Raw genomic sequence first — 20062 nt, forward strand, 5'->3', positions numbered from 1 at the left:
CACGCAGGAAGCCCCAGGAGACAGACACCTGCCTCTGAGCACGTGGAAACACGGCCACCTCGCCCCTGGCCCCGAGATCGGTGTGGGCCCTTGAGCACGTGTTACCCTGGCCTGGGTGGCTCTGGTCGCCAGGCGGTAGGACTGCCCTCCCACGCCCCATGTGGTCCTCCCCTTTCCTCCCCTGCTGCCCGAGGCCAGGGTCGGCTCACCTCCACCATCCTCTTCCCTTGTCCCAGGCCACCCTCACTGGGGCAGGCCAGCAGACAGGCTTCCAGCCGCCAGAGCAGTGAACGGGGATCAAGGGGTTCCCCGGCCCACGACGCAGGCGCCCACCAAAGAGAGCTGGCTGGCTCTGCACCCCAGCCTCTCTGGCAGCGGGTGGTGCTGAGGCCCGCCCTGGCAGGAGCCGAGCTCACCAGTGGCTCCGGTCCACGGAGGGGGGAGGGAGGAGGGAGGAGGGAGGAACAGAGGGAAGGAGGGGCCGAGCCTGGAAAGCCGGGGCCACGTGGCCACAACTGCCCCGGCGGAGGGAAGACCTGGGCAGGGACACAGCAACGGGGGACCCAAGCCCCAGCCCTTTGCTTCAACGGGGTAGTTCCCCACTGGCACCCGACACCCCCGTGCCAGGCTTGGTGCCAGGGGCCAGGGAAGCAGTGGCCACACAGCATGGGGCTGAGTACCCGAGAGTGGCTGGCCAGGCAGCCAGGTTTGAGATGACAGCCCGGGCTGGGGGAGGGGGGCGCTGGTCAGGGTGGGGGGCCCCTCCGATGCGGAGGGGCGGCTGGAGATCCAGAGCTTGCTGTCTCTGCCCCCACCGGCCACCTCGTGATTCCAGCAAGAGCTCCGAGAGGGGCCGCGAAGGGGGCCTCTCCTGCTGTACCCCACTCTCTCATTAGATGCAGGGAAGGTCACGGCGGACCCCTGACATGGCCATCTCTAGGCGCAAAAGTGGGACTGGTGGGCCTGAATGGTGGACATGTGGAGGGAGAAAGGCAGGGAGGGCTGGGGCCTCGTCACGCTCCGCTGGCTCCCGTCTTCCCGGATGCAACCAACCTTCTGAAAGTGAGGGGCCCGACTCTCCAAGAACTGACTCTGGCTGGGCCCGCTCTCGGCACCTACAGCACACTCACCACTGCCCTAAAAGGGAGAGGTACTTTACCAGGGTCCTTTTACAATGGAGGAAACTGAGGCCCAGAGAGGTTGAAACACTTGCCCCAGGCACCCAGCAGGGAGATCGGGCACCAGGCTTCCCGGACAGGCCTCTGTGCCCTTCACCAGCTGTCCTGAGCATGAGGCTGGCTTGCCCTGAACCCCCATTCCACACAGGAGAAAGTTTAGAGAGGGGAAACCTAGAAGGTGTGTGCACACCCCGCCCCACCTCTGCCTCCCTCTTCCCTCCCCTTCCAGATCTTACTTCCTCTACAAAGCCTTCGGCGGCCCAGGTCAGAGCGCACTGCGTAAAATGTGTTTTTTGTGTCTGTCTATCTTCTCCCTGACAGGGGACTTGGGGGGCAAGACGGTGGGGCTGCCTGCTGTGTCCCTATCCACATTTCCGGCCCTGCCTCAGACACCTTCTTCTCCAGGAAGCCCTCCTTGACACCCGGCTGGGTCTGGTACCTCCTCCAGACTCCATCCTGGTGCTGACTCCTCCAGGCCACGCTGTCTCTGCCATGTCGGTCTCCCTCATTCGTTCACACATTTCCGGAGCTCCCGGCACCTGCCAGGCCGGCCTGTTGGAGGCCCTGACAATTCAGCAGGGAACAAACTAGACAAAACTCCCTGCTCCAGGGACTGACGTCGAGTGGGACTGCTTCCCCACGGGGGCGGGGTCCCGTGAGCAGTGGAGACCAGGTTCTCAGGTTCTCACAGGTGGCCTAGGACGGGTGCCCAGTCGATAGTAAGCCCGTGAGAACAGCGAGCAAGTGGCCCAGGTGGGCAGGTGGACAGAGAAGCCTGTGTCCTTCCCACTCTCCTGCTCTGGCGCCTCTACAGAGACGACTCCCGGCGGCCAACTCCCCGAGGACTTTATCACTGGGACCAGGAGGACCGCACCGGCTCCAAGGTCCTGGAAACCCCACCTTCCCTCCTCCTGTCTACCACCCACCCACCAAGCCAGGGGCTCCCAGTCAGGCCCAGGCTGGGTCCGGCATGGGGGGGCCACAGCAGGGCAGGTCTAGGAGACCCCAGAAGTCCTAGATCCCAGGCCACGCCCTCCTATATGGGGTGGGGCACCTGTCAGGCAGCCGCCCAGAGAGGAGCCAAGTGGGTGGGCCCCCAGACCTTCCCAGACCGGACAGGCAGGTTTGGGCTCCGGCTGGCTGGCTGGCTGGCTGGCTGGATTGGGCAGTTCTGGCCAGCCAAGGGAAACTAGGTCCCAAGGGGAGGGATGGGGGGAGAGGGAGGGAGCACTCTTTCCCCAGAAGCCACACTGGAAACAAGGGGTCCTCCTGGGAACAGGTTTCAGGGGCAAGGAGAGGTGGCTCCAGGACCATCTCACACCGGAACAGATTTGTTATACGGCTCTGTGTACACAAGCCCCAAGTACAGACTAAACCAATAAACCCATGCAAAATTCATCACACTCCGTCACATCTGGGCTTCATCCATCCCCTTTCTTCCCTTTCCTTCTCTCTGGCTCTACAGGACACAGGCCCAGGGTTCAAAAGCCAGTGGCACCAAAGGGTAAACAGTGACAGGACTGCGCCCTCCCGGGCGGCCCCAGCTCAGCCCCAGAGGCAACCTCTACGCAGTGTCTTTTCTTTTCCCGAGAGAGCCTGCACAAGCGCGCGCGTGTGCACGCGTGTGCGCACACGTGCTCGCACACCGTTTGAGAAAACAAAAACAAAACAGAAATGGCCGCACACCACGCGTACTCTTCCGACCTTGCTTTTCTCAAAAACGTGCCTTGGGTCCTCCGCACTCCCGGCACAGGGGAGGAGCTCAGCAGCACCCAGCGGAGGTGAAGACACACCCTGGGGACCTAGCACGTGCTCTCCCGGGCACATTCCCTCGACACCTAGAAAGCGCTCTCCCGGGCACGGGCACGTACTGAGCTCTCCCGGCCAGCGGACTGCCGGCCTCAGGGACGCGCACGGGTAAGTTCCCGCAGCACAGTCGGAATCGGCGAGAGAGACTGGGAGCGACGCACACGCTCGTCCCCCAGAGACGGATGACGATCTGGGATGTGCTGGCTCCACGGGGTGGTACGCAGCAGTGAGAAGAAATGAGCCACAGCTACCTGTGAATGGACAGTCGAAAGCGAAGGAGCAAACCGCAAAACAATGCGTCCCATGACTTCGTTTAGAAAGAGCCCAAAACTAGACACAATGAAATACGCTGTTTAAGGATGACGACAGAGGCGGCGAAACCCAAGGAGAAGCACCAGGCGGTGACTGTCTCCAAAGTCAGGGGAGGGGCGGCCTCTGGGGCAGGGAGGGCCTGAGAGGGGGTCCTGGGGGGCTGGCGCCAGCTGCTTCTTCTCCTGGGGCGGGGGCGCTACGTGGGTTTCCCCTTCACAGTAACTGGTTACGCTACACATTCGTGCCTGATACCCTCCTCGGCATGCAGGCTAACGATTTCAAATTATGTTACGGGGGCGCCTGGGCGGCTCAGTCAGTTAAAGGTCTGACTTTGGCTCGGGTCAGGATCTGCTGTTCCCAAGTCGAGCCCCACGTCGGCTGTGCTGACAGCTCAGAGCCTGAAGCCTGTTTCTGATTCTGTCTCCCTCTCTCTGCCCCTCCCCCACTTGTGCTGTCTCTCTCTCCCTCTCTCTCTCTCTCTCTCTTTGTCTCAAAATAAACATTAAAAAATTTTTTTTAAATAAATAAAATCACGATGTTAGACACAAGTACATACGTGTATATATGTACCTGTGTATGTGTTTATGTATGTATAATATGCACACATTATATACATAGTCTTTACGTGTCTTAGGTGATTTTCCAGGCCTCGATCGTTGCAAAGCACTGCGTGCACTTGAGCTGTCGCGCGGAAGGACCGGGATGCCCGAGCCAGTCCCCACGGGGCCAGGTAGGTGGTTTCCAGCCTTCTGCTCTTACAAATGGTGTGGCAAGACGACGCCCGTGTGCAGATGTCACTTCATGGGTGTGCCAGCATGTCTGTGGGCCACGTGCTGACAAGCGGGCTCGCTGGACAAGGACCATCACCGCCAAGCCGCCCACGTGAGCGCTCCCCACCCCCCCCCACAGCCCCCCGGCCTCCCAGCCCGGGGTGCTGTCTCGCTCTCTTCGCTCCTTGCCTGTCAGATAGGGGAGGTCTGGCCCCTCTCGGCCTACTTTTCATTTGCATTTTCTACTTAGGATGCACACCCCATCGTAGTTTGAAAGCCATCAGACTCCTTTCCCGCCGAGCGTCTCCACCAAGCCTTTGCCTATTTTCCACGGGCCCAGGGAGACCTCTGTAAATCCAATCTATGTCCCTTTCCTGCCGAAACGCTAGCGGGCACGCACGGCTAAAGCCACCCCCTCTCCAGGGTTCCCCAGGCTCTCCCAGCCTCTCTGGCCTCATATCCTCACCTTCCCTTTCCCCCCAATCGCGGGTGCAAATTCCTGCCCACGTTCAGGGTTTCTGTCAAGAGAAATCCAATCCATGTCTGCCCTGTGTCACCAGGGCTGGGGCGGGGTGCAGCCTGGTCCCTGCCCGCTGGGGCCCCTGATCAAGGATCACACAAATGAAATGTGAAATTCCAGCTGAGCCAGGCTGGTTGGAGGGACGAGAATGCGGCGGAGCAAGGCCAGAGAGGGGCAGCAGCCAGGCCACAGGCGAGCCAGGGGGAGCCGGGTGGGTGCTGGCGAGGGGCCTGTCCTTGCCAGAGAGAATTCTGGCTGTCCTGTCTGCGGAGGACGAGATCGAGGTGGCTTGAGTGGGTGTGGGGGACAAGTGACAAGACACAGCATCGGTCCAGGCAACTGATGAAGGCAGCCGGGACAGCGGGACGCAGAGAGAGGGGGACAGGCCAGGGCGATAATTGAGGAGTCAGATACAGGGGCTGAGGACGAGGCAGGCGTCAAGGGGTCTCGGAAGTTGGGTAAACCACAGTGCCACCTTCCACACAAGGGGGCCTGAGAGGAACTCCAAAAGCGACAGGCCCCAGGCCCAAGAATTCTGGAACAGAGGAAAGTGGAGGCCTCACTCTCCCTGATGTGAAGCCCCACTCACAAAGCTGCAGTAATCAGTGCGGATAAACACACACGGGTCAGCGAGCCAGAGTGAGGACCCGCAAACAGACCCACACAAATAGACACACTGGTGTTTAAAAAACTCATTTTGCGGGGCGCCTGAGTGGCTCCGTCGCTTAAGCGTCCGACTCCCGATGTCAGCTCAAGTCACGATCTCATGGTTGGTGAGGGCGAACCCCATTCAGGCTCTGTGCTGACAGTGAGGAGCCTGCTTGGGATTCTCTCTCCGCCCCTTCCTGTGGGCACACACATGTTCTCTCTCTCTCAAAATCAACAAATATACTTAAAATAAATAAACACTGGCTTTTCCTTCTTTGTGGTAAAATATACGCAATATTTATCATTTCAACCATTTGTGAAGTGTATAATTCAGCGGCCTTAAGTATCTCTGCAGTGTTGTGAACCCATCACCACCGTCTACACCCAAAATGTTTTCGTCATCCCCAGCAAAACATCCTACAGCCATGAGACAGCAGCCCCCATTCCCTCCTGCCTCCCAGGCCCTGGGAGGCTCTGTTCTACTCTCTCCGGGAACTTGCCTATTCTGGGTGTCTCCTTTAAGGGGGATCTTACAACACTTCTCCTATGTCTGGCTTCTTACGCGAAGCATAATGTTTTCGAGGTCCACCTACGTGGGAGCATTTTTCAAAATGTCACTCATTTTTGTGGCTGAAAAATAACTCACTGTTGTATATACACACATCATATTTTGTGTATCCATTCATCCGTTGACAGCCACTTGGGTTCCCTCTACCTTCTAGCTATCGTGAACAATCCAACTACGCACACTGATGTACAAATATCTATTCGAGCCTCTGCTTTCAACTCTTCCGGGTATATACCTAAGGAGTAGAACTGCCAGGTTATATGATGGTTCTGTGTTTAACCGTTTGAAAAACTACCAGACTGTTTTCCACGGCGGCTGCACCGTGTTACATTCCCATCGGTGATGCGTGAGGGCTCCCAGCTTCTCCACATCCTCGCCAATGCTTGTTAGTTTCCCTTTACTGGTAACATTTATCCTGGTAGGTGCGAAGTAGTATCTCACTGTGGTGACTTACTTCTGGCCCCCCCAAAAAGCACAAGCAACTCAATGGAGAAAAGAGCATTTCCCGTAAACGGTGCTGGAATCATGAACCCTGATCTGCAACCCCGCCCTTTGCACCCACGTTAACTTATAATGGATCACAAACTCAAATATAAAACCACAAAACTTTCAGAAACCAACCGACCAAACCAACCTTCAGGATCTAAGGCTAGGCAGAAATGTTAGACTGGATATGAAAAGACCCATAAAAAGAAAAATTAATAAAGCAGACCTCATCAAAATTATAAACTTTTGCTCTGCGGAAGTCCACAAGAAGGGGGGGAAAATCTACCGATTGGGAGACAAGATTTACAAGCCACCTATCTGACCAAGGACTAGTCTCTAGAAGAACTCCCCAAATTCAACAGTAAAAAAAACAAGCAACCCCGGGAGAAAATGGGCAGAAGACACGAAGACACATTTTACCAAAGACGGTGTAGGGGCGCCTGGGTGGCGCAGTCGGTTAAGCGTCCGACTTCAGCCAGGTCACGATCTCGCGGTCCGGGAGTTCGAGCCCCGCCTCAGGCTCTGGGCTGATGCCTCAGAGCCTGGAGCCTGTTTCCAATTCTGTGTCTCCCTCTCTCTCTGCCCCTCCCCCGTTCATGCTCTGTCTCTCTCTGTCCCAAAAATAAATAAACGCTGAAAAAAAAAATTAAAAAAAAAGACGGTGTAGAGACAGCAGTCAGCACATGAAAGGATGTGTGGCGACAGATACAAATTAAAACCACAATGAGTTACCGTTAACATGCCTAGCAGAGCGGCGAAAATCAAAAACAGCGGCAACACCAAATGCGGGTGCAGATGCAGAGAAACGATCATTCGCACACTGCTGGGGGGGGGGGGAACGTAAAATGGTACAGCCGCTTTGGAAAATGGTTCGGTGATTTCTTTCTTTTCTTTTTTTTTGGCAATTTAGACGTGCAACTGGCCATACTGCCCAGCAAGTGCACTTCTGGGTATTTACCCCAGAGAAACAAAAATTTACGTTCACACAAAAACCTGTATGCAACTGTTTATGGCAGCTTTATTTGTAATAGCCGCCAAAATGAAAACAACCCAGAGGTCCTTCCATGGGTGAAAGGATAACCTGTGGTACGTCCATACCATGGGATACTCGTCAGCAAGAAAAGGGAACCAACGATTTTTTAAAAAATACCTATTCTATTTTTTAACGTTTATCTATTTGGAGAGAGAGAAAGAGAGAGAACAAGTGTCCACGGGTGGGGGAAGGGCAGAGAGAAAGAAAGAGAATCCCAAGCAGGCGAAGAGCCCAACGTGGGGCTCCAACTCACAAACCGTGGGTTCATTTCCTGAGCCCAAGTCAGACACTTAACCGACTGAACCCCCCAGGCGCTCCAGGAACCAACTATCGATACACGCAACAACCTGGGGAACTCTCCAAAGAATTAGGCTGAGTTAAAAAAAAAAAGCCAACCGAAAGGTTACATACGGTAGGATTCCACTTACATAACATTCTTTTCTTTTTGAAACTGTAAGCTTTTTTGCTTTATTTTATATTTTAAATTCTCCTTATTGTTACAGTTCTTTACATCAGGGCTGTGAAAATTGTTTCACAGTACATCACATTTTTGAAATGCAGGATTGTAATAATGGGGAACGGACAGATGAGTGATTGTCAGGAGGTAGGGACGTGCCAGGGAGGGCATGTGGCTATAAAAAGGCATCAGGAAGGAACCTTGTGATGGAATGTTCTGTCTCTTGACTGTATCAATGTCATCATCCTGGTTGTGGTCTTGTACTAACTATAGTGTTTGCAAGATGTTACCTCTGGGGAAACAGGGGCCTTCTCTGTGTTATTTCTTGCATCTGCCAGTGAATCCACAGTTATCTCGAAATAAAAGCTTAGTCAAAAATATTAATACTTGAGGGGAACCTGGGGGGCTCAGTCATTCCAGAGGCTGCTTGGGATTCTCTCTCCCTCTCTCTCTGCCCCTCCCCTGCTTGCTCTTTACCTCTTCCTCAAAAATAAATAAATAAACATTTGAAAAAAAAATATATGTTTTTTTCAATGTTTATTTGAATTATATATTATATATATAATATATATAATATAATATATATATTATATAATATATAATATAATATATATATTATATAATATATAATATATTTATATATATAACATATATATATGTTGCCCACCTTTTAGCCTTTGAACATGCTATTCACTCTCCTTGGAACACCATTCCACATACTAACTCTTGTGCCTCTTTTAGCCTTCAGCTCAGAAGTCTCCTCTTCCAAGAAGCCTTCCCTGATTTCCTAAGCCCAGTTCTCTGGGCTTCCTCCTCCACAGCCAAGGCAGTGATCTGTGCTCCACGGTCATTCTGGCTGTCACCGACTGGTGCTGTCTGTCTCCACCACTAGAGCACAAGTTCCATGAGGGAAGACCATGGGCTGACCGGCCACCAGCCTTTCCCCGGCGTCAGCCAGAAAAGAGCTGGAGGCACAGCGGCACTCAGGGAATATCTACAAAATCAATGAGTGAGTGGCAGTGAGAACAATAACATAGCTCGCACTCAGTACAAGGATTCTCCACGCCAGTCTCTTTTGAGTGCTTTCCGTGGATGAAATAATCTTTATACAGTCCCATTTTATAAATGGGGAAACTGAGGCCAACAGGGGGAAGTCGCCGCATGCCAAAGGTCACCCAGCCAATAGGCAGCAGAGCCGGGGAACGCATCCAGAGCCTTTGATAGTCATCTCCACCCCCGACGGCCTCTCCGGAAAGGCTGGATGAGCCTGGCTACCAGGGGAAGCAGAGGGGCACAGGGGGGCAGGCAAGAGAAGAGACCGTCTGGCCCTCAGCCTGCAATCCGTTCCTCTGTAGTGGGACAAACAGACCCCGGATGATATCAGAGTTCCTTTATCCCTTACAGGTGCTCAGTGAAGACCCCTTACATGTCAAGGGCCTGTGACTGAGTCCCATGTGGTGACCTGGGAAGCCAGCAGTGCCCTCCATGGACAGAAAATGCCGATGTCACTTGAGGTTTCAAACCACTGCCCCCCCCCCCATGCCCTCCCGAGGCTCCCCCAGGGCTGGGCTGCTTTCATCTGGCAACTGTGGGGGCGGGGGAGGCAGCTCCGACCCACACTGGGGAACATTCCTATTGGCACAGGACTTCATTTGTCCACCTAGAGAAACCTCAAGAGCAAAATATTGAGAGCAAATTACAGCCGAGAGCTGGCGGTCTGGTGTCATTACACTCGGCTTTAAAAGCTGCAGAGCAATATGGGAGACTGTGTAGGGAGGCACCAAGGGACCACGGTGAGGCCTGAATACCTGCAGGTGGGCACACAGGGCTTTCCCCAGGGCCAGGGTGTCTCTCCTCTCAGCTGGGCAAGAGGGCCTAAGGGGGGCCGTCAGGTGATTCCCTGTCCTCTTGGGGCATCTGATAGCTCTCAAAATTCACAAAAATAGAAGCAACAATTAAAAGGAAGAAAAGGGGCACCTGGGTGGCTCTGTTGGTGAAGCGTCCGACTTCGGCTCAGGTCATGATCTCACAGTCCGTGAGCTTGAGCCCCGCATGGGGCTCTGTGCTGACAGCTCAGAGCCTGGAGGCCGCTTCGGATTCCGTGTCTCCCTCTCTCTCTGCCCCACCCCACTCACATTGTCTCTGTCTCTCTCTCTCAAAAATAAATAAACATTAAAAAAAATTTTTTTTTAAAAAGTAAAAGGAAAAAAAGACGGTTGGATTTCTTTGACAAAGCTGGTGACACCTACCTTCCAGATCTGGGTGGTCGTTAGATGGGGGTACACCTTAGAATCATTCATTAAACTGAACAGGGAGTGATGTACTTTTTGTCTACACATGTCCTATTTTACACTCCCGTGTGGCAAACACCAGGGACGGCAATTCTGACAGCTGGAAGCTTCCTCTATACGCACCTGTACCTTCAGACAATCTCCCTCTCTTGAGCTCTCTCTCTCAACACACACACACACACACACACACACACACACACACACACCCCCAAGCTGTAAACTGCTATCATAATAACAACAGTCCTCCTTGGCCCCTTGCAGCTCTTGGCCTGTTTCCTTCAAGGAAGGCACAGGCCTGCAAGCAGCCAGCCCTGGAGCCCTTGGATGCTGCCACGGCCGGGGTCCCCGTACCCTGGACACTCCCGTGTCCCATGTGCATCACTCTTCAGTGAGTGAGCCCTTCTGGCCAAGGGAATGTGTCCCTGCCCTGCCCTACCCCGGGGCACCAACAGCCAGTCATACAGAGTAGAAGGACAGAGTTAAGATTTAGTGAAGTGTCCCCCTGGAGGACACTTTACTGGCTCATCGGTGCCCTATGCTGGAGACACAAGACGGCAGCGAGGCCAGCTGCGAAGCATTCCGTCCGGGCGCCCTGCTGGCCCAAAACGAGGCGGTGGGCAGGGTGCTGTTAACACCCCACACTGCAGAGGAGGAAAGTGAGGCTCAGAGAGGGGAGGGGCCAGCCCAAGGTCACACAGCGTGTATCAGAGCCAGGAGCCCGTGGTAGGTGTGACGCAGGCCAAAGTCTGCTCGCGTAACCGTGTTCATCCTCTCGTTTCATGCGCCCGGTAATTATTACGCACACAGTGAGCGCCAGACACGGTTTTAGGCACTGGGGACACAGCAGTAAAGAAGACAGTCCCTCCTTCCCAGAGCTGAAGTTCCAGTGGGGGAGATAAGACAATACACAAGTAAAAGAAATAGGACGTAACAAGGGGGCGACGACAGGGAGCACAGTCAGGGGGGTCTCCGAGGCGGGTGGCACTGGAGCTGGACCAGAGGGCAGGGAGGAAGCCACGAGGCAACCCAGGGTAGAGGGGATGGCCACCACAAAGGCCCCCGGACCGAAGCCCGCCTGATACACGCCAGGATGTGCGAGGAGGCCAGCGTGGCCGGGAGCGGTGGAGGCAGTGGTACAGTTGAGGTCAAGGAAGCCCACGCGGACTGTGGAAGAAAAGTAGCTCCCATCACACCCTTTTCTGCACGGTCTCCGCCTGGCTGAGTCCTGACCACAGCCCTCCTAGGGAGGCGTGGTCCCCATCGTGTCCCCGAGGAGGCGGGTGGAGGATGGGACAGCTTCCCAGGCTGGCCCCGCTGGCCAAGGGCAGAGCCAGGCCAGGAGAGCAGCTCTGTGCCTAAATGACCACCAGGCCAGCTAGTGGCCAGCTAGGGGGTGACTCAAGGATGGGGCTGGGGGGCGGGGATGGCTCTCAGCTGGGGGCCTAGAGGTCCTGGCAAAGCAGGAACCCGAAGCCACGCGCTCCTGACGACAGACAGTTCATGGAGGCTGGTGGCTGACACACAGCCCTTTGCCCAGGCCCCGGCAGTTCCCGAGCCTCTGTCCTCAGGTACCCCCCGCCCCGCCCCACTCTGCTGTATCCGGATACCAGTCTGACTGGGAGCAACGGAAGAATTTTTCTTTCGATCCACTCAATTTTTAAAATTTAATGAAACTTATTTTATTTTATCTTATTTAATTTTTTTAAGTTTTTTTTTTTTTAAACATGTATTCATTTCGAGAGAGACAGAGTGTGAGTGGGGTAGGGGAAGAAAGAAAGGGAGATACAGAATCCAAAGCGGGCTCCAGGCTCTGAGCTGTCAGCACAGAGTCTGACGCGGGGCTCGAACCCAAGAGCCGTGAGATCATGACCTGAGCCGAAGTCGGATGCCTAACCAACTGAGCCAGCCAGGCGCCCCCTAGGTTTATTTTAAAAGTGCCCCAGGCACTAATGTTGACCTGGGATGTTCATACATATAGTACCACCTGGGAAAGAAACAGAACCTGAATATAATCAAGCCTCTAGACCTAAGTCCCAATTTACAGGAGGCACAAGGGACAGAGGAACACGTTAAGAGACACAAGGATTCATCGGCTGGGTCCAGACTGTGGAAAACTCGAGGGGACAAAGCACTAGGGTCTTTGATAGATACACAATGCAAACAGCAAGCACACAAAAGCGCTGACACGAGAGGTCCCACAGACGACAGAAGCCTTAAGGGGCCTGTCAACCAAATGCAAAGCACAGACCTTGTCTGGATTCCAAATCAAACGAACAAATTGAAAAAAAGGATGATAAGACAATTGGAGAAATGTGAGGATGTTCACGAACTACCAGCTCTTGTTTTCCTGTGACAACAGTATTGTGGGTTTGTTCTTTTAGACTCTTTAATCTCCTTCAGGAGGAAAATTGGGAAAACTTACGGCTAAAGTGTATGACGTTTGGGAATTGCTTTGAAACAATCACGGAGGTGGGGACTGCGTTACGAGATGAAAACGCCCGGTGACATCATTGGTAACTGTGGATGCCGGTGACAGGGACAGCGACGGGGACCTGGGGAAGGCATGAGACCACCCCTCTGAGCATGAATGAACACTTCTACACAAAGGTTTTACACGTTTTGCAAAAGGAAGTGTGACCTACTGATAACAGCAAAGAATTGCGGCTTGCTCGCCCAGTGCATCTTTTATTACTAAATCCAAACACGTGTCCTGCCTCTAAGAACTGTAACAGCGATCGCGGCCAAAGCGACCATGACGACATACGGATGGCAGCGCTGTGCTGAGCGTCACACACGCCACTGACTCGCTCACTCCTCCCAGCTACTCCCAGGAGGCAGCGGGAACCCATCTCCTGCTCCAGATGTGGGAACCGACGCCGCTGCGGCATCCGGGGCCCCGGGGCCCGGCCGGGGCCCCAGGGGAAGCTCTGCCAGAACCGGAGAGGCCCAGTGGGGAGCCCTTGCCCTGAGTGGGCGTGGGAGACGAGGCCAGTGAGCCCTGGCGAGCACTGGACCCATTTCCCCTCGTTCTCCTCAAATAGTAAAGGCCCCCGCGATGCAACCTCCACATCTGAGCATAAGCTTTGGCTGAAACCAAACCCTGGGTTGCCCCGCAGGAGCTTGAAATGGTAACCGGCCACAGAGGGCACCACCAGACTTTTGGGCCCGCGGAGGGATCATGGGTCACAGGATCGGTCACGTCAGGGTCTGCCGCCTGCCCGGACAGTCCTCCCGCGAGGCAGCAAAGCCGGCCCCAGTACCCCCAAATATCAGTGGGACGCTTGCCCCCACCCCCACTCCAGGTGCCAGGAGAGGTGATGGGGGCTGCGAGGGTGACGCCAGCATCCTTCCCATCCCTGTCCTGGGCTGGTGGACACCATCTCCCTCTGTGGCTTCAGCAGGATCCTGGCTAAACGGGAAGCCGGACAAGCTTCGACTCGCGGAGGAGGGAGTGAGAAATCGAGGCCGGGGAAAGGGGGAGAGAGGCGAAAGGCAGAGAGACATGGGGAGAAAGAGAGGAGGAGGGCAGGGAGACAGAGAAGGCCACCTCCAGGAGCCTGGAGGACCCAGGGATGGGAAGACGGGACAGCGGCAGAGGCTGTACCGCCAGCACGGAAGCCCTCCCTGGGCCCAGCGGCCTCATCTGTAACGTGGGAACAACAGTCCTATCTTCCGACAGTGCGCCTGTGGGGGTAACGTGGCTCAATCATGCCATGTCAGAAGACTGGAAAGTGCACCCAACGTTGCAGAAGTGAACACGTTTGCTATCATTTCTGTAGGTCGGTGGCTCTCATCTTAGCTAATCACCCAGGGAACTTAAAACAAAACAAAACAAAACAAAACAAAACAAAACAAAACAAAAACTAATCAATGCTCGGGCCCCACAGCCAGAGATTGGGATTCAAACAAACGATCTGGGCTCGATAACCCCAGATGATTTAAGGTGCAGCTGGGGGGGGGGGGGGTAAGTGGGATGTCAGGGGCTGGGCAGGACACACAGCTCCAGGCCTGAGGCCTGGGGGGGTGGGAGGGGAGAGGTGGGATTTGTAAAGTGAGACAGACTGATGACAGAGGGGGAGGGAAGTAGAAAGGAGGGCCGGGGAGGGGCAGGGGCATGGCCTGGGAGGCCCCTCTGCCTGCTCATCCTCCCCCACCTCGGACCACCAGGAATCTGGGGCCTGCAGAGGAATGCAGGCGGGCCTGGCACGGCCATCTCCGGGTCCCCTCCCCCTGCACAAACTCCCAGGAGCCCACCTCCGCCTGGCCCAGCCAGAAGCCTCCCCTGGGAAGGCATCAGCTAGCCCTCAGTCCTCCAGCCCTCCCAGGCTTCATCGGAAGGCCCGTCCTGAACCCCTTCTCCTTTTGGGTTCTCTGCAGCTCACATGCTGGACCAGGCGCCAGGCCCAGCACTTAGCAGGGGTGGAGTGAGTGACCCTGACAGCCAGCAGGGAGCTAGCAGAGCTTATCACCTGCTCTGGTGGGCGGGGCAGGGGGAGGGGCGACCTGAGAAGGCCTCCCAGAGGGGGTGACCTCTAGTTCAAGACTCAGCGAGGAATACTTGAGATGAGGGCACTTAACAAAGGTGGGCAAGGCTAAGTGCAGCAGGCAAGCAGATCGGGGCAGGGCCTGGTCCACCAGAGGGGGCTCCAGGTTTGGGTCCTCGCCCCCAGGCAGTGGGAGACATGGAAGGATGTCAGGCGGAGAAGGAACCCGCGCTGACCTCAGCCACACCAGCTGCCCTCCACCTCTCTTCTTTCACGGGGATGGGAAACACCAGCTGGTCCACTGGAGGGTGCCAGGGTATCCCCAGGTCCTGCCACCCCAGAGGGGTAGAGCTGGGCCCTGGTTCCTTCCTGCCACGCTGTGAGGAGACTCCTCCAGAGCTGCTTCCCGCATCCCTGAGCCTGTTCCCCGATAATTAAACTGTAAGCTGATTAGTCAAGGAAAACCTTTAATTAGCCCTTGAAATCATTCAGGAAAATTACAACCTCCTCTCCGGGCACCCTGCCCGCCTTCTCCCAGGGCCCAGGAGTGATGCCAGGGAGGAAGCAGGGTCTGGGGAGGGGGACTTCTGCCCCTAATGTGAGCCTCACCTGGCAAAGGCCAAACCTAGGGTGCAAGGCACCTTGTGGGAGAGGAAGGCACGGACTCCCCCGGCCACATCATGAAGTACCTCGGAATAGATCCAACAAGAGGTGGGCAAGGACTGGAAAAGTCCAAGTGCTGGAAAAGCAGGGCACGTTCCTGAGAGACGTCAGAGAAGACAAATAAATGGGGAAATATACCATGTTCATGGACTGGGGAGACACAATGTTGTGTCTGTGTGTGTGACAAGATGCTTGTCTAATATTTAAATAGAACTCAAGAAGCCAGGAATGGCCCAGACACTCTTGAAGAACAAGTAAGAGTGTTTGCTCTCCCCATGATCAAAACTTCTTATCAACTACAGAAATTAGGGCAGCATGGTAGTGATGCAGGAATAGGCCAAAAGAGCGAGAAAAGGACAGAGCACTCAGAGAAAGACCCAGTTATACAGACACGTGATTTATGAGAAGCCTGACTGTGGAGAAAAGTGAGCCTGTTTTTAATAAATGGTATTTGGAGGATTGGGGATCCAGATGAAGAATATGAACCTGGATGCCTACCTCACACCACACACACACACACACACACACCCAGGACAAAGAAAGACTAAAGGTGAGAAGCAGGACTATAAAACTGTAAAGGAAATGAGTGATACATTTGACCACATTAAAATTAAGAGCTTCTGTTCATCAAAAGATACAATAAAGAAGGCGAAAAGACAGGCAGCAGGCCAGGAGAAGATACGTATAGCATCTCAGAAACAAAGGCTCCCATCCAGAACCTAGGATTTAACTCAAAGAACTGACAAATAAAAATGCAGACAGCCTGATGGAAAATGGGCAAGTGACTTGAACAGGCTCTTCACAAGAGAGGAGCTTCCAGATGTCCCAGGAACAGGTGAAAGGCTGCTCCACCTGACCGGCCACCAGGGAAAGGCAAATCGGCAGGCTGAGGAGATACCACCAGACCTGCTTAGCACCAGCTTTCAGGACAGGCTGGCACTCCCCGCTGGTACCACCCTTACCCTCTATGAAAGGGGTCAAATAGTCATGGCCACCTTCTGGGATCCCGGGATGCACTGAGCAGACGTACAGGAGTGCTACGTGGGGCGCCGGGCCTGGTACGTGCAAACCTTCCATTAGTTTTCCCTATTAATCAGTCTAGGGAATAAGCACTCCCCAGACCCGAGGTCATTTCAGGCCCTCCCCTGCCTCTGAGCAGGGATGCCCCAGAAGGCTGAAAGTCCAAGAGGCAGACGCCAAGTGGGTAGCAACGGGATCTGTTTATCCACCAACCGCTGTGTCCCTGGAGGCCACAAAGGGCCAGAGTATTTGTGGAAGGGAAACGAAAACAATCACGTTCATATTTATACGCCAGGCATTCAGCTAAGTATGTTAGGAGCAGAACTTCATAGATGCCCTAGAACACCCAGAGTGGCCTCGATTCTAGAGAAGAACCGGGACGTGGAGAGGCCCGCGTGGCCGTCTGCATTCAAAATCCAGACTGACCACAGAACTGACACTGCTACCCTTCAATTCCCCGAAGGCCCCTGCGCTCTCCCAGCCTCAAGTGCCCATCCCCAGCCAACCTCTATCCACCCTTCAAGTGGTGTTCCCTCCTTACCTGGGGCAGATCTCCCGTCGTTGGTCACTGCACTCAGGTGACAACAGCACTCACAGCTTAGCACAGCTCATTCATTCCTGCTTTCACGTTTAGTCCACCAGCGTTGACTGAGCAATCACGACACATACACATCAAGCTGAGGTTCTAGCAAGGGACACGGTAAGGGTCTCCCACGCTTACCCCCCCCAGCCCATGAAGCCAAGTTATGAGGGGCAGGGAGGACAATAAGCCAAGCGACCCACAAATCCTAATGTAATGTAATGTAGGGTGAGTGCTGCAAAGAAAATCAAGCAGGGGAAGGCGGGAAGAGCCGGTGACAGGTCGCAGAGGAAGCAGCATGAACCAAAAGCCCTGAGGCAGGACCCAGCCTAGAATGTTCCAGGAACAGCATGGCGGGAGAGAAGGGGAAGCTGGCAAGGAAGCTGGGCCAGGATCTCGTGCCCCACCCCCCCACCCCTGCCCCAAAGAGATGAAGCCACAGGAGGGTCCCCAGCAGGCAGAGACACGATGTGACCCCAGCTCCCTCTGTCCTCGTGGGAGGATGGACTGTGGGGGCAGCGGGGGTGCGGGGAGTGAGGAGGTGGGGGAAGAGAGTGGATTAAGTAGGCGCTGACACAGGGAGAGTGAAAGGTTCTGCTCTGAAGGTACAGCGAGTGGCTTTCCTACCATGGTGGATGCGAAGGAAGAGGACAAGAGGAGTCAGGATGATACCAGACTCCTGGCCGGATCTACAGGATGGATGGGGTGCCCGTTGATGAGACAGGGTCACTGGGGGGCGACGGGGGCTTGGGAGTCTGGCTTCCTTCACCTGTCTGTGTGTCGACCTTTGACCAAGGTCTGTGCACTAAGACAGGGTACACTAAGGGCCACCTACTGTGGTCACCTCTGGTTCCCGTGGCCCCAGCACAGCGCCTACTCAGGAATAAGCACTTGACTCCTACTGGAAAGACGGGTAAGAGCTGGCAGGGACAGGAACATGGGAAGGACAGAATAACGAGAGGACTCCAATCAATGATAAACAAGCACATGTTACTTCTGCAGAACAGAATATAAAATGTTCCAAGCTCAATTAAAAACTTTGACCGGCCAGGGGTGCTGGTTAAGTGTCCTGTCCGCCTCTTGGTGTCGGCTCAAGTCATGATCTCTCGGTTGTGGGTTCGAGCCCCGCATGGGGCTTTGTGATGTTGATGCAGAGCCTAGCTGGGATCCTCCCTCTCTCTCTCTCTCTCTCTCTCTCTCTCTCTCTCTCTCTCCTCTCTCTCTCTCTCCCTGCCCATCCTCACCTCTCTCTCTCTCAAATAAACTTAAAAAAATTAAAAAAGAAAGTTTGACCAAACGTTGGTGAGGATGCGTAGTGCACACTGGTACCATACCCTACCTCTGACCCAAGCAAGGCACCCTGGGTAGATTCCCTGGAAAAAGCATGCACACGTGCCCCAACAGACGAATTCAAGGACACTTATACCCTGCACAGCAGGAGACAGAGAGATCTGTTCTGGTTTATTTCCACGACAGAATACTACATAGCAGTGACAGCAGACGAGGGGCCTGCCACACTCGAGCGCTCGGCTGGACCTCCCAGATTGCGGACCAAAGACGGTGGGCACAAACGAGGACGCGCCGGAGGACTCCATGTATGTGAAGTTCAAAAGCAGGCAAAGGTGGGGGATGCATGCCTGGTAAGAACTCTCCAGAAAAGCAGGGACGCAGGGACCCCCAAGGTCAGGGGGGTGATCACTCCTGGGGTCGTGATCGAGAGAGTGGGGGTGGAGGCTTCCAGGGTGAGGTGTCCTGTCTCCCCCCGGGTGTGGTGAGGTGTCGGTTCTTCCTATAATTATGTGAAATTGAGGCGTGCGCTTACGCGCATTTCCGGAGGCATATTACGCTTCACGATTGGTACACGTATAAAAGTAGTAGAATCATAAACATACATAAACATACATAGACACACACGCGGCATCTCGGAGTCAAATCATCTGGGGTCAGGCTGCTGTGGAAGATCTGGGGGCGCCCGCGGGCAGCAGAGGAGGGGTCCCTAGGGAGAGAGGAGGCAGACCGGCCTGGGGGTCCTCACCTGAGGGGCAGGTGCTGAAGAGCCCTGCCCTCCGGCCATGTCCTACTTTCTCCCCATTCCCAGCACTGACTGCTGAGGGGAAGGGAGGGGAGGGGAGGAAGGGGCAGGAGGAGGGCGGGAGGAGGCCCAGGATAGCCAGGCGGCTTCCCTTCCCGTGGTGTGGGAGCGGCTGAAACCAGACTGGGGAAGTGAGCCGGGCCGAAACCTCAGCACAATGCCACTTTATCAGGAGTTTCCAGAGCCAGGCCCCAGGCACCTGGGGGTGGAAGCAGGGAGGGCCTGGAACCCCAGGAAGACACAAAGCGGGGGGGGGGGGGGGGGGGGGGGGCGCGCGAGAGAGCCTTCTAAGCCCTCAGGCTTAGTTCCGGGGGTGGCACAGGTCGTGTGCCAAGGTGGTCAGGAGGCAGACTCGGCAGTGGCCCCAGGCAAGTCTCCCAGGCTCTCAGGAACGCCCCGATCTGGAGGGTGCTGGCGGGGGCCAATAAGTCAGTTCGCAGGAGCACGCAGAGGGAGGCCCGTGAGCAGTCCTGGTATCGGGTGAGACTATGCATGTTATCACTAGCAGCTAAGTCTCTGAGCGCCTTCGATGCACTCTGCCTGAAGATTACGCGTTTATATCGTCACAACAACCCTTCGGCGAGGTACCATCGTCGTCTCCGTTTTACGGATAAGGACGCCACGGCACAGAGCGGTTAAGTGACCACTCAGCTAATAGGGGCAAAGCTGGCGCCAGAGTCCACGCCCTCAGCCTCCACCGTGTCACTCAAGTTAAGAACTCCAGACTGGAGCCAGGAGGGCCTGGGGTTCGAGTCCCGGATCTGCCACTTATTTGCGCAGGGGTTGCCAGCCTGTGCCTCAGGTTCCCCTTCTCAGGGAAAGTAAAAATCCCACAAACAGCTCCCGGGAAAGGAAGCCTGGATGGCTTTCAACAAACACAGAAATGCTCCATTTCATTCACGTGAAAATCAGGACCTTACAGGTAAGGACGGGCAAAGATCAAAGTATCAGGTAACACCCAACAACACGGCCAGTGCGGAGGGAAACCTCAACCTCAGAGGCACCAGACCCCGGGGCTGGGGTGTAAACGGGCAGGCCAGAGCCCTACGGGCAGAGCTACCAGGGTGCGCACCTCAGACCCCCGAGCCCGTCTCCAGAGCCGCACCCAGAGCCGCGCTCACAGGCGTGAAGCCCTGTCCAGAAGAGGGAAA

At 55.1% G+C, this 20062-nt stretch overlaps 1 protein-coding gene across 7 annotated transcripts in view; it reads right to left on the reverse strand.

Moving 5' to 3' along the window:
- The window catches only part of PAK4 (p21 (RAC1) activated kinase 4), a 45174-nt gene that overhangs the window by 18993 nt on the left and 6119 nt on the right, over positions 1-20062 (reverse strand). Inside the window, exon 2 of one of the 7 annotated variants that reach the window (XM_043598962.1) lies at positions 12495-12624. The exons of 4 other annotated variants lie outside the window; for them this stretch is intronic. The gene's annotated coding sequence lies outside the window, so the exon portion shown is untranslated. Of the gene's footprint in view, positions 1-209; positions 422-12494; positions 12625-20062 lie in introns of those variants that run through there. 2 more of the 7 variants (XM_043598961.1, XM_043598960.1) reach the window with 2 other exon arrangements.

This window comes from Prionailurus bengalensis, chromosome E2 (assembly GCF_016509475.1).
Source record: "Prionailurus bengalensis isolate Pbe53 chromosome E2, Fcat_Pben_1.1_paternal_pri, whole genome shotgun sequence".
Classification (NCBI taxonomy): domain Eukaryota; kingdom Metazoa; phylum Chordata; class Mammalia; order Carnivora; family Felidae; genus Prionailurus; species Prionailurus bengalensis.